This window comes from Pezoporus wallicus, unplaced genomic scaffold (assembly GCF_028554395.1).
Source record: "Pezoporus wallicus isolate ANWC-B61680 ecotype Strahan unplaced genomic scaffold, APGP_CSIRO_Pwel_v1 contig_3952, whole genome shotgun sequence".
NCBI classification, from domain to species: Eukaryota; Metazoa; Chordata; class Aves; order Psittaciformes; family Psittacidae; genus Pezoporus; species Pezoporus wallicus.
This window is the reverse complement of record NW_026635034.1, coordinates 9,219,124-9,229,932: the sequence shown is the minus strand read 5'-3', so window position 1 is coordinate 9,229,932 and position 10,809 is coordinate 9,219,124. Positions and strand designations below refer to the sequence as shown.

The following is a 10,809-nucleotide window of genomic DNA, read 5'->3' as shown; positions in this document are numbered from 1 at the left end:
ATGCTTCACATAGAGGGGGGAGGCAAAGTATTAGTCTATAAATCCAGCATGAGCCGTCGAGCACTGGACAGAACCGTACTTAGGAAGACATGGTTTCTTTTCCTGTTCCGGTACTTTGATTTTTCACAGCCTGTTCTGCATTTATCTCATCCTCCCCATGGAACCACATTAGTTTTGCAGTCTGACCCGAACAACAGTATTAAATGAAAATAAACGTTAAAGCATTGTGTTTTACTTGCTTTGGTAGTTGTCTTCATAACCCCTGCCCACAGTCCAGTCCCAGCTGAGCCGGAGCCTGGGTCCCCCTCGTTCCCCCCCCCACGCCTCCCTGTTAGCTCCATCCGCTGCCGCGCAAAGAGGGCGCCAGAGACAATCACAGGTCCCAGATCCGTAGAGGTAGGAATTCTTCCAAGAGCAAGAGGGAGTTGTTCTTCCAGAGCAATGAAACAAAACCAAAAGAGAAAAAAAAAATAAATAAATAAAAGAAATAAAGAAACCAAGCGAAGATTTTGATAAACGACGTTGCTGTCATTTTTAGTTTGCCCATTAGGAAGCAGTAGTAGTTTATGCGTTGCATCTGCATTTCAGACTAAGTGATTATTGTACCTAATTACGGTTGATTGCTGATATTTCCTCAATCTCTCTCTCTTAGTCAAGCGCTTCTTCTTCTGTATTTTTGTGTGTAGCAATGACAAGTGTAATGCGCTAGGCATTATTCTGGTTTGGTTATGAGTATCTCCTGTACTGCGTTAAGATTTCCTTCAGTTACTTTTTTTAAGCTTTGCTACTGTTCTCACTTTATGCCGTGCAATATCATCTGCTGTGTTTGCTAAGCAAAGAAAAAAAAGAGAAAAAACAACAAAAAAAGGAAAAAAAAAAGGAAAAAAGATAAAAAAAAAAAAGAAAAAAAGCAAGTGATGATGTCATCATGCTTTTCAGTGTTACAATGTTTCAGCGTTACAATGTTTCAGCGTTTATGTAGTCACAAAAATGTAGTAAATAAAAGGTTGGATTTTCCAGCACTTTAAATTTAGACATTTCTTGCCTTCTTTTGTTTCTCCATGTACAGCTCTCCCCGGGGGGTCATGGGAGAGGGACACAAACCAGCACCCTGGCTTCATGGGGCTCTGTCTTCTTTTCTGCTTCCATCCATGCTGAGTTCTGCAGCCCCCACCCCAGCTCCCGCCATGCTCCAGGGCAGCGCGTGCCGTGTGTGGAAAGGGGAGTGCAGTGGAAAGGGGAGTGCGGCTCACACCAGGTGCATTTTTTTAATTGAGGGGGAAAAAAAAATTAAGAATATAAGTGAAGCAAATAATGTCAGTTTCCTTCGTACCGTGCTAGGATACGGACGGCGCCAAACTAATTCACTGAGGTGTTTCCTTTTGTGTGATGGAGTCCACCTCAGGCCACAAGGATCAATATTTAATTGTTTAAAGGGATATTGTATTCCTTTCCTGTCACTGTTGTTAATGCCTCCGCACTCTGTAATCCCACGGGGTCTTTTCCCGGGGATCTGATCAGAGAGATTACCCATCACTCGGGAGTGGTGGGAGGAGGGTCCCCAGCCGTAAAAGATTCAGCAATGCATTGAACCGCTTTCTCTCTATCTCCTAATGAAGTGATGGAGCGTGTGCCACAAAATTTAACAGGGTTTTGTGGCAAATCAGGTTGTGCTGCTGAGAGGAGGATTAAACCTTCATCTTTGTCCCATAAATCATGGCATCAGCTACATTTATTCTGATGGATGGTCTGGACTCTACTGACAATATTTTATCTCTGGAAGCGCCTGCAGCTTCTGCCCTGACGTGCAATTTCTTTTTACTGCTAAGCTGAGGGAGGCACTGAGCGCATCCGTTCAGAGGGCTCCCCTTGGGCTTGGTATCCCAAGACCACACCAGAAACCAAAGCATCACCAGCAATCCACATCCAGGGCAAGAACAAAAGCTAAGGGGAGATGGGAAGCCAGGAATGTCCTTTGTCCACAAGAGGGCCTGCGGGATTTGCTCTCTGTAGCTAATTTAGGCCAAGCCTGGGAATATCTGGCACTCAGTCATGTTGGTAGCTCTGTGGGGTGGTGCTGGCCAGGGCCACAGTGCAAAGTGAGGGCTCCAGCATACCCTGCTGTGTGCAGCACCCTCACCCAGGGAAGAAAAACACCTCCAGGGACACAGCAAAGTGCTTTTTTCTAGACAAAGTGATATGGAGATGCCACAGGGGTTGAAGCCCATTGGGCAGCTGTGGGGACCATTCTCCAGGCCTGGCTCAGCTGCAGCAGGTCCCTGGCAGTGACCTCTCTCTTCACCTCCCATCCCATATTTCCCTCTCATTTGAGTGAGGAACAAAGCAGTGGTGTCTGGGTGCTTCTTCACCCACTTAGCTGGCATAAGGCCCATCGTGGTGGCAGCACAGGGTGATGCATCAGCTGCAGCCCATTTGCAGGTGATCAACCCAGGCCAATAAAGCTTCCAGGGATGGGCTGTGGCCCCCTCAGGAAGCAGGGCTGGCATATTTGGAGGGAAATATGGGCTGCTTTGTGCTCGGAGTTAAGCTGTTCAGGGCTCTGTGTTTGGATGTGCAGGGCGGTGGCTCAGGTGCCCTGTGTGAATGGACCAGTGCCGCTGTCAACGTTATAAATTAACAGTAAGTGCTAAAAGCCTAAAGTAGGAGGAAGGCCAGTGAGGCAGGCGGGGGGGGTGGAGGAGGGAGGTGCTGCCTGCGGGAATGGGAGCCACAGCAGGGAACACCCCTGTGGGGAGGGGGCTCCCGGCAGGTACCAGGAGAAGGGATGGCTCTGCTGGGGCTGCCCGAAGGCCAGGGCTGTGCCGGGACAAGCCTTGAGCAGTTTTCTCCCCACTGGGGCACCGGTGTGGGAAGAGGAGCTGCAGAGCACCCAGTGCCTGGGTGGGCAGCTGGGCTGCTGCTCTCCCTGGGCGACAGTCACTGCAGGATGGAGACAGCAATACCGCACCCGTGTGTCTGGGAGCCGGGTACTGTTACTGATGTACAGGAAAAAGCCTTTTGTAAAAACCTGCTTGTTCATCAAGCAAAATAATCTCCTGTGCAAGGGAGGTGTCTGGAGTTTGATTCTCAGTTATGCTTTTGGTACTAACAATCACTTTAGGTTAAAGATGATCGGGAGGAAGAATTAATCCTTGTTATCAGCTTCATTAGGAAGAACTACTGCAATGCAAAATATAAATGTCTCATGTGAATGAACTCCACAGTGGCTACGGACACATAAATCACATGAAGCTCAGGACAGCAACTCAAAAGGGCTGGCAGCAGGAAGAGTACAGAGGTGAGCTGTTGCTGTGTGCTTTGTGCTGGGCACCCAATGTTGTCCCTCTGGTCACACAGAAGGACCTTTAGTCTGACCGATGGTGGCTACTCTTTTGTTCTGGTATCCTTATGAACAAAGCACAGCCCAAAACTTAGCAGCTGTGTCCCCAGAGCAACACTGCTTAGCCCAGATTTGTCTGCACAGGTAGGCAAGGCTGCTTGAAAAGAGCTGCTGTAAGGTGTATGAGAAGGTTAATGAGTCCTTCCCTGTAAGGGTGAAAAGGTTTTCAGGTGTTTGAAAATAGAAGCAGGATCTAAGCTGGCAGTGAGTAGCCAAGCTACATCACTTTGTGACCATGGGTAAAGGTTCTGCATCTCTGATGTCACTTGCAGGTTTGGGCTCCTGGCAATCCTCTTGCCAACTCATAGAACTGCACTTAAGTTTTCCTTTTGGTGGACAAGGATGGTGATTTGAACATGTGCTAGGCACAAAGTCCTATGGCTTAGAGTACTGTAACTCACCCCTGCTGTGCCTGGCACAGGTAGCAAAAGGTAGCAAAGCATCCTTTCCAAATTTGCCAGTGGTTGGTCTGTGAGGAGCAGGGACTGTAAGGCAAAAGGAAGGCCAATGGCAGGACGCTGCATGAGCCCCCTGCCCTGAAGCGGTGACTCCTGCAAAGGGCTGGGGGCAAGCAGGGAGCAGCCGCCTCTCCCCTGGCAGCATGTGCTGCCTGGGGTGACTTGGCTACAGAAGCAACCGTGCTCATTGCAGATGTCCCCAGCGATGCGGGGACAAGGCCAGTGAATTACTCAAATTACTTGAATCTCCCCAGCGGTGTGCAGAGATTCAATCTTGGCATGGCATTAAATCAAGCCAGTGACATAGATCAAAGGATACTGCTTTAATCACCTCGTTAGGCCACAGACATCATTAGTTACTCATTATGATGTGTTGATACCAGCATTCTCCCTAACACAGTTATGTACACTCCCTATCAGACATTTTTCTCATCAAATGGGATGTCAATACCTTAACATCTTAATGAGTTACAGTCAATATCCATTGCAATAAAGCTCGTGTTTTCTCCTGATTTCATCTACCCTTAGGGTTTTGATTAAAATGGCTGCTTTTTCCAGGTAATTGAGGAACTATGGAAATTCCACATAGGAACTAGCACATGCTGCTACACAGGCTCCAAAAATCTTAGATTGGTTCCAAGTGCTTTAGAGACTACAAGGTAGTTTGCTATTTTAATATAGATTTTTGGGTACTGTTGCTCAATTCTGCTTTCCCAATCACTGGTAAAACAATTTTAGCATCAAAGAAAGTAATTAAAATATCCAAGAGTGTATTGGAAAAATGTTACAAGCCAGTCATTGGTTTGCAAATGTCTAAGAATGCGAACAAGTGCTGCTGCCAGGTGAGCACGGGTTCAGATGAAGGTTTTCTGATTTACTGCATTGGCAAAATATTAAACCATTTGCAGGAACATGAAAGCAGCCAAAACAAGCTGCAGTATTATTTCAGGCTCAGGTTTGGCAAGTGGAAGTGTGCACAAGTCCCCAGTTTTCCAAGTTGGGGATAAGGAAGCAACTATTTAGGCAAAGCAGACTTTTTGCCCAGTGAACTGTGAGGGACCTTGTCAGTATAGTGGGAAGGAGAAGTCCTGAAGGCTCCCCAGCTCACTGACCACCTCATAGTTTTCCTCTGAGGAAAATGTTAATGCATCACCAACAGAAAGAAATCAAGTATTGAAAGGAAGAGGAAGCAGTAGCAGCCATCCACTGGAACAGACCTGTTCCCCCATGGCTGTCTCCTACCCAGCTGGACAAAGTCAGGTGCCAAATAAGACTGTCCCCACAAGTGGTTTGCACTTCATACAGGCTGTGAGGTCAGTTCTGCCTGCCTGGTCCATACCGTTTCTTGGTCCTGTGTTAGTCCCTATTCACTCCTGCATAGCTCTTGGTGAAGCAGTAAGGTTAGACTCTCATTCCCTAGCCTTCCTTTCCCAAGCTGGCTGCAGCCACACTCATTGCTGGCACTCCATGAACTATTTTCACAGTCTCTCCCTTATTAAACTTGGGAGAAAACCATTTGATTTTTTTGAGTGCTGGTGTGACAGCTTTGCAGAGGAAGCTCTTGCTAGATGCTTGATGTGCATCCACTCCAGCTCACCACTGCTACATACTAATGCCAATCCTTCTCCCAGATACCACCAAGTGAGCTCTGACATCTAATACATCACTAGTAGCAGTTCCTAAATCTTTTCTCCCAGATGGACTTCTTTCCATGTGTAATCAGGGATTTACATATATGAAGATTTACAGATTATGGCATACTTACACATAAACATCCTACTGTGTGTAAGATCTTCCATTGCCACAACTGTTCTTCTCCTAGCTCTGGGTTTTTAACTCTGACAGCAGCTGCAGCTTTGCTGCTGCATTCTCTGGGCAAATCCATGGGGCTTACACCAAGTACCTTTTCTTCCCTCCAACTCTGATGTGTGCAGGGCCATTTCTGCTGTGTGATCTCTTCATGCTCTTCCATGTCCTCTGCAGCCAGGATGCCCTCAGTGTTGCCTTGCCTGCTCCTTTCAACCTTGTCTGCCTGGACTGCAGGGACAGAGAAGGATGTGGGCTCAGCCCTGGGAGCGGTCCTGCCCCTAGCAGGTAGGAGGGAGGTGTCTCTTTTGGTTATCAAAGACCTTTGGTTTGTCACAGGTTACCTGCTCGGTCCTCCTCTCCTTCAGCCTTCTGGAGACATTGTCCATGTGGATCTGGGGAGCTTTTCTGTGCCAATTCAGAGTTTAGCTACCTCAGCAGCTCAGTGCACTCCTAAGTGTGCCAGAAAGAATGAACAGAAACAGCATCCCAGTGTGTCACACACTGGGCAGCATCCCAGGGTGTCAAGGGAAGACCAAGGCCTCAAGCCTTGAGACTGACGGATAGTACTGCCAGAGTGCTGCATATCCATTGCACCTCCCAGCCTCATTGCAGTGTATGGATCAAAATCTGCTGAGGGATGCCTCTCCAAATTATGTCACGTGAAGGGCTCATACCAAATGGGTGAGCATGAGCTTTAACCAGTGGCAAAACCATCCACCTGTATTTTCAATCCCCCTGGCCCTTCTCAATCCTCTGCTGTTCCTTTGGGTGGCACCTGAGGCGAGCAGGGGCAGAGCTCTGCCTGCAGCCCAGAGCACCCGTCTCCTGCCTTGCTGCAACCCTTTAGGTACAGCCCTCTGGGAGAAACCCTGACTCCATGAAGATCCCCGTTTGTCTGTGTTTTGACCTCTGACTCTTTATAAAATGTGCAAGTATATTTCTAAAATAACAGTTGCTTTAGTAATTTCTTTTTAAACAAACATCTGTGATATTTGACACTTCTCCTTATGACAGACCCAGGGCTGCAGTTTGGGACTCTAAAGCCACATTCGAACTGCTTTTTTATTTTAAAAGCCCTCTTTTATACAGGAAAAGCCAGCAGAGGTTTCCTGGATCTAATTTAAATCCTGGATTGGACATTACTGTTTATGGTAGTGAAAAACTGTGTGGTTGCTGGATTCACCAGAATAAGAGAAAATTTGTCATATTCTTAGCAGTCACTGAAAATAGCAAATGAGCCGTTGTGATTCACATTGGAAAGCACCAGCCGTTTCTGCAGTTCAGCTCGGCAGCCTGGAAAGGGCGAGACCCTGACACAGCCCAGCCATGCTGGGAATGGGCAGGCACCTTAGGGAGCACATGGCTCAGGTGCTTTGGGGAAACCCTTCACAGAGCTGCCTGTATTGCCCTGCCCAGTACACCCCTGATCCATGGAGTATATGAGGATATACAAAGTGAAAGTATCTGGAGTTTTGCAGAAGAGTGTGGCCCCAAGTAATGCACATGGAGGTTAGTGTCATGCTGAAAAGTATATGGAGTTGCCACCCCAAACCCATGGTTCATCTTCAGGGCATCACAACCCACAACCTAGGGGCCTCCTCAGAACCTCCTCTGAGAGCCAGGCTTGAACTGTTTCATGTACAAGTGGTTTCTGGTGATCTGTCCTGTTGTCCTTGGAGAATTACACACTGTGGTAAGGGAGTGTGGAGTTACCAGCAGAACTGATTTCTCCTGTTATCCAACTTGTCTGGATCATTGGAGTCCCAGAGTGAATAAACAAGATAAGTAATCTTCTTGGGAAATACTCTGGATGAAAGCCCAAAGGAAAAATGTGGTTTGAAGTGTTCCCTTACACAAGAAGGAAAAACCTTCATCATCCCTTTTTGTGCAGAACTGGCCCCTTTGGTTGGGTGGCTTTGCAAAGGTACTGGAAGACTTTGCATATTTGTTTTGGATAGGAACATGCAGATGATGTGCATGTAACAATGGAGATAGAAACAGCAAAGGTGCCTGGGGAAGCACAAATATTCAGAGTAGTGAGGAGATGTGAGATGCTTTCCAAATAGAAAAGGTTTCTATGCTTAGGGATGCAAAATGTGATGACAGCCCAACAGCTGCCCTGGAGGGTGAAGCTGACCCCTGGCTTGGGAGCAGGTCCATCTACCAGCCTTACTTCCCAGCCTGCCACCAGCTCCTCCTGGGAAGGCAAAGGGATGTGTGAAGGAGATGGCTGTGCGGGGCCGGGAGTGGAGCTGGGGCAGCATCTCCCTGTGAGTGGCTCAAATAGGCACTGAATCTCAAGTGTAAGATGCAAGGGATGGGCTGTAGCCACAGCCCCAGCTCTGCCAGAGAGCTTGGAAAAAGGGTTGGATGTGGATCGGATGTTTTATCAGGCTCCTCTTAGTAATACCTGGTATGATCCAAACTCCTCTGATCCAGATATGGAAACTTTGCAATGAGTTTATATCCCTAACAATGAGCCTATATTCTATTTCTATTCAGAAGTCTCACAAAATTAACCTTTCCCTAAAGCCTCACCAGCTAGAAGTGCACAAGTAGAACTGTACTTTCACTTGGGAGGATGCTTCAATCTCTTGTGCTTATTGTGAAAATCAGAAGAAATCTCATGATGGTAAGCACTAAAAACTTCAGAACCAGCAAGCACATAAAACATTCTAAATACCATCACCTGTAGCTCTTTTTCATTGAAAATTAATGTTGTGAGGTTTGAGGGTTTACTTCCTGGTGTTAATATTTGGATTTAGTTACAGTTTTCTCAAGCTGGTGGAGTTTGCCTGCACCTCTGGAGGGGGAAATTAGTGGCAACATTGACTGCCACTAATCAGGCTCAATTCCAACTAACTTCAGTGGGCTTTCTATCAGCTGGGTATTGGTGGCTCTTTCAGCTCCACTCACTTCTAAAGGAGGTCTGCCTATGGCAATCAGCTCATGAAAAGTGTCATCCACAACTGACAAATTATATGTTCCTTATCTTTTTAATTAGAGTATATACAATGTTAGTAATGACATATTATGTATGTATTAATTTGAAAGGGTTGCTTTAGTGTCAGGCTTGCTTATGTGGGGTCATCAGTATGAGGATATGTATTAAAAAAAGATTTAAAATCCCTGAAGAGTTATACAGCCCTGCTTTTTCATAGCACTACACATTAGAAGGCTCTAAGTTGCTCCTCTCCTAAGCTTCACTTTTTTTCTTCTACATTGCACCTCACTTGACAAACACTAAATTGCAAGAACCCACATGCAATAAGGGATAGAAAAGTTTATTTGGCTGTTACTGTGGTCATTGGTGTGATGAAAAATAGAATGACAGCATCTGAAATGCTGAGGGGACCCTCAGCTTTCATCTAGGGATAGGCTCCCTCATCATCATGCTCCTGAACATGAGGTTTATCTCATATTCAGGGGCATGTGCTCATGTAATCCTCTGCTGACATCACATTAGCATTCAGTCCCTTTTTCCTAAGCTTAGCGTTCATTTGGGAACCTGGATGTTTCTTTCACATTGTTTGTTGTAGCCTCACCATGCCCTGCAAGAAAAATATTGTCTCTGATCCAGGAAGGCACTACTGGGGGAGTGCAGGTCCTTCATGAGGTGCATCACAGACAGGCGACGCTTTGGGGCTGGGGCAGCCTCATGTGTGCCAGCAGAATAAAGCCCCGGCTTGGGCAGATGTTTCTAGGTATTTCTAGGAAAGCAGTGTTATGCTGGAAGCCTACCCTTAGGAAAGAGGGAGCAAATAGGACACACGTGATACTTGGATGTAAGTTTACTGCCAGTTTTGTAAGGATTTCAGCCCGGAAGTGCTGTGTGGTTAGGTATGGAGCAGCTGCCACAAGCCCTCTGTCTCAGAGTACCAGCCCTAACTAAACCCCAAGAGCCCATTTGAACTTTCAACAGCCAAACTGGAGATGGAAAGGCACATCAGTGTGATGAGAGGTAAGCTAGGCAGACCTGGGAAAAACAGGATTGAAGAAAGACACCAAAGAGCAGGTTTGAGACATGATAGCTGCCTCTGAGCTGTGGTAGGATGTCGTGGCAGGGCTGTGATTAGATCTAAACAGAGCTGAGCTCTGTTCAGCGTCCTGCTGCACGGGGTTTTAACCAGAGACAGAAACCTGAATCATCAAAAATGTTCACAGACCAGAAATACCACTGTATGCTGACGTGTTCAAGCATCTCATATCAATGTGCTTAATCAAAACAGTGCAGCCTGGCACTCTGAACACCAAACTGTCCAAGAGTAAGCCAACAGTAAGCCACACTTCCCCATTGCAGCACACTGACAAGCAGCAGTCACAAAGGTTTGGTGTCCTGCACAGCCCTGCAAACCACATTTCCTGCTGGCACATTACCTTCCACAACTCATCCAGGCTCAGGTGACAACACACCACACAGGTGAGACTTGAAGATGTGACCTTATTTTTAGGGAAAACAGCATACAAAAACCAGTCTTTGTTGTTAAAGTGTGAGTGGTGGGGAACCTGTGGTGTTTTCCCAGCTGCAGCCTAAATTGGCAGTGTAGTTACAGCATCTTTCTTAGGCACTATTCCAGCAGAACACTTGAGTATGTGCTTAATTAAATCATGTGAGAAGTTTAAAGAGCTTGAAAGCACGCAGCTAAATGTTTTGTTTGGGACTTAATGCCTCAGTTTCTCTTCTCCAACATAGAGAAAGAAATATTTACTTCCCATACAGGGTGCTGACAAGCTTAATTCAATCTTACTTGTAAAGTGCCTTGTGGGCCTAAGAGAAAAGGTGCTATAAAAATCAGAATATTATTCTACACTCCTTGGCAAGACAGCACTTAGTTTTATAGATTATCCTGCTGGTGATACATCTCCCTCTGGCTGACAGCAGAAGCAGATAATATATATAAACCAAAAGAGGCCGTTTAGAAGGCTTGTGCTTCAAGTAATGTGTAAACACCTGATGACAAATCCGAATCTGAAAAGGTGGAAAAGGCAGTGGGTTTAATGGGTTTTAACGCAAAAGCGTGCATGTGTTTGAACTCAGAGCATCAAAGGGAAAAGGGCTGTTTCTCCAGTAATGTATTTTTTATTCCTCATTCTTTTTTATAGCCTTTGCTATTAATTTTTCAGATTTTCTGGTCTTTTACA

At 46.3% G+C, this 10,809-nt stretch overlaps 1 long non-coding RNA gene across 1 annotated transcript; it reads left to right on the top strand.

Annotated features, from left to right (window-relative positions):
- Positions 1 to 2,524: 2,524 nt before the first annotated feature.
- Positions 2,525 to 4,520, top strand: LOC130592952 (uncharacterized). Its single transcript, XR_008970714.1, has 3 exons — positions 2,525 to 2,640; positions 3,122 to 3,298; positions 4,417 to 4,520. It is a non-coding gene; the product is annotated as an uncharacterized LOC130592952 (long non-coding RNA).
- Positions 4,521 to 10,809: the final 6,289 nt, after the last annotated feature.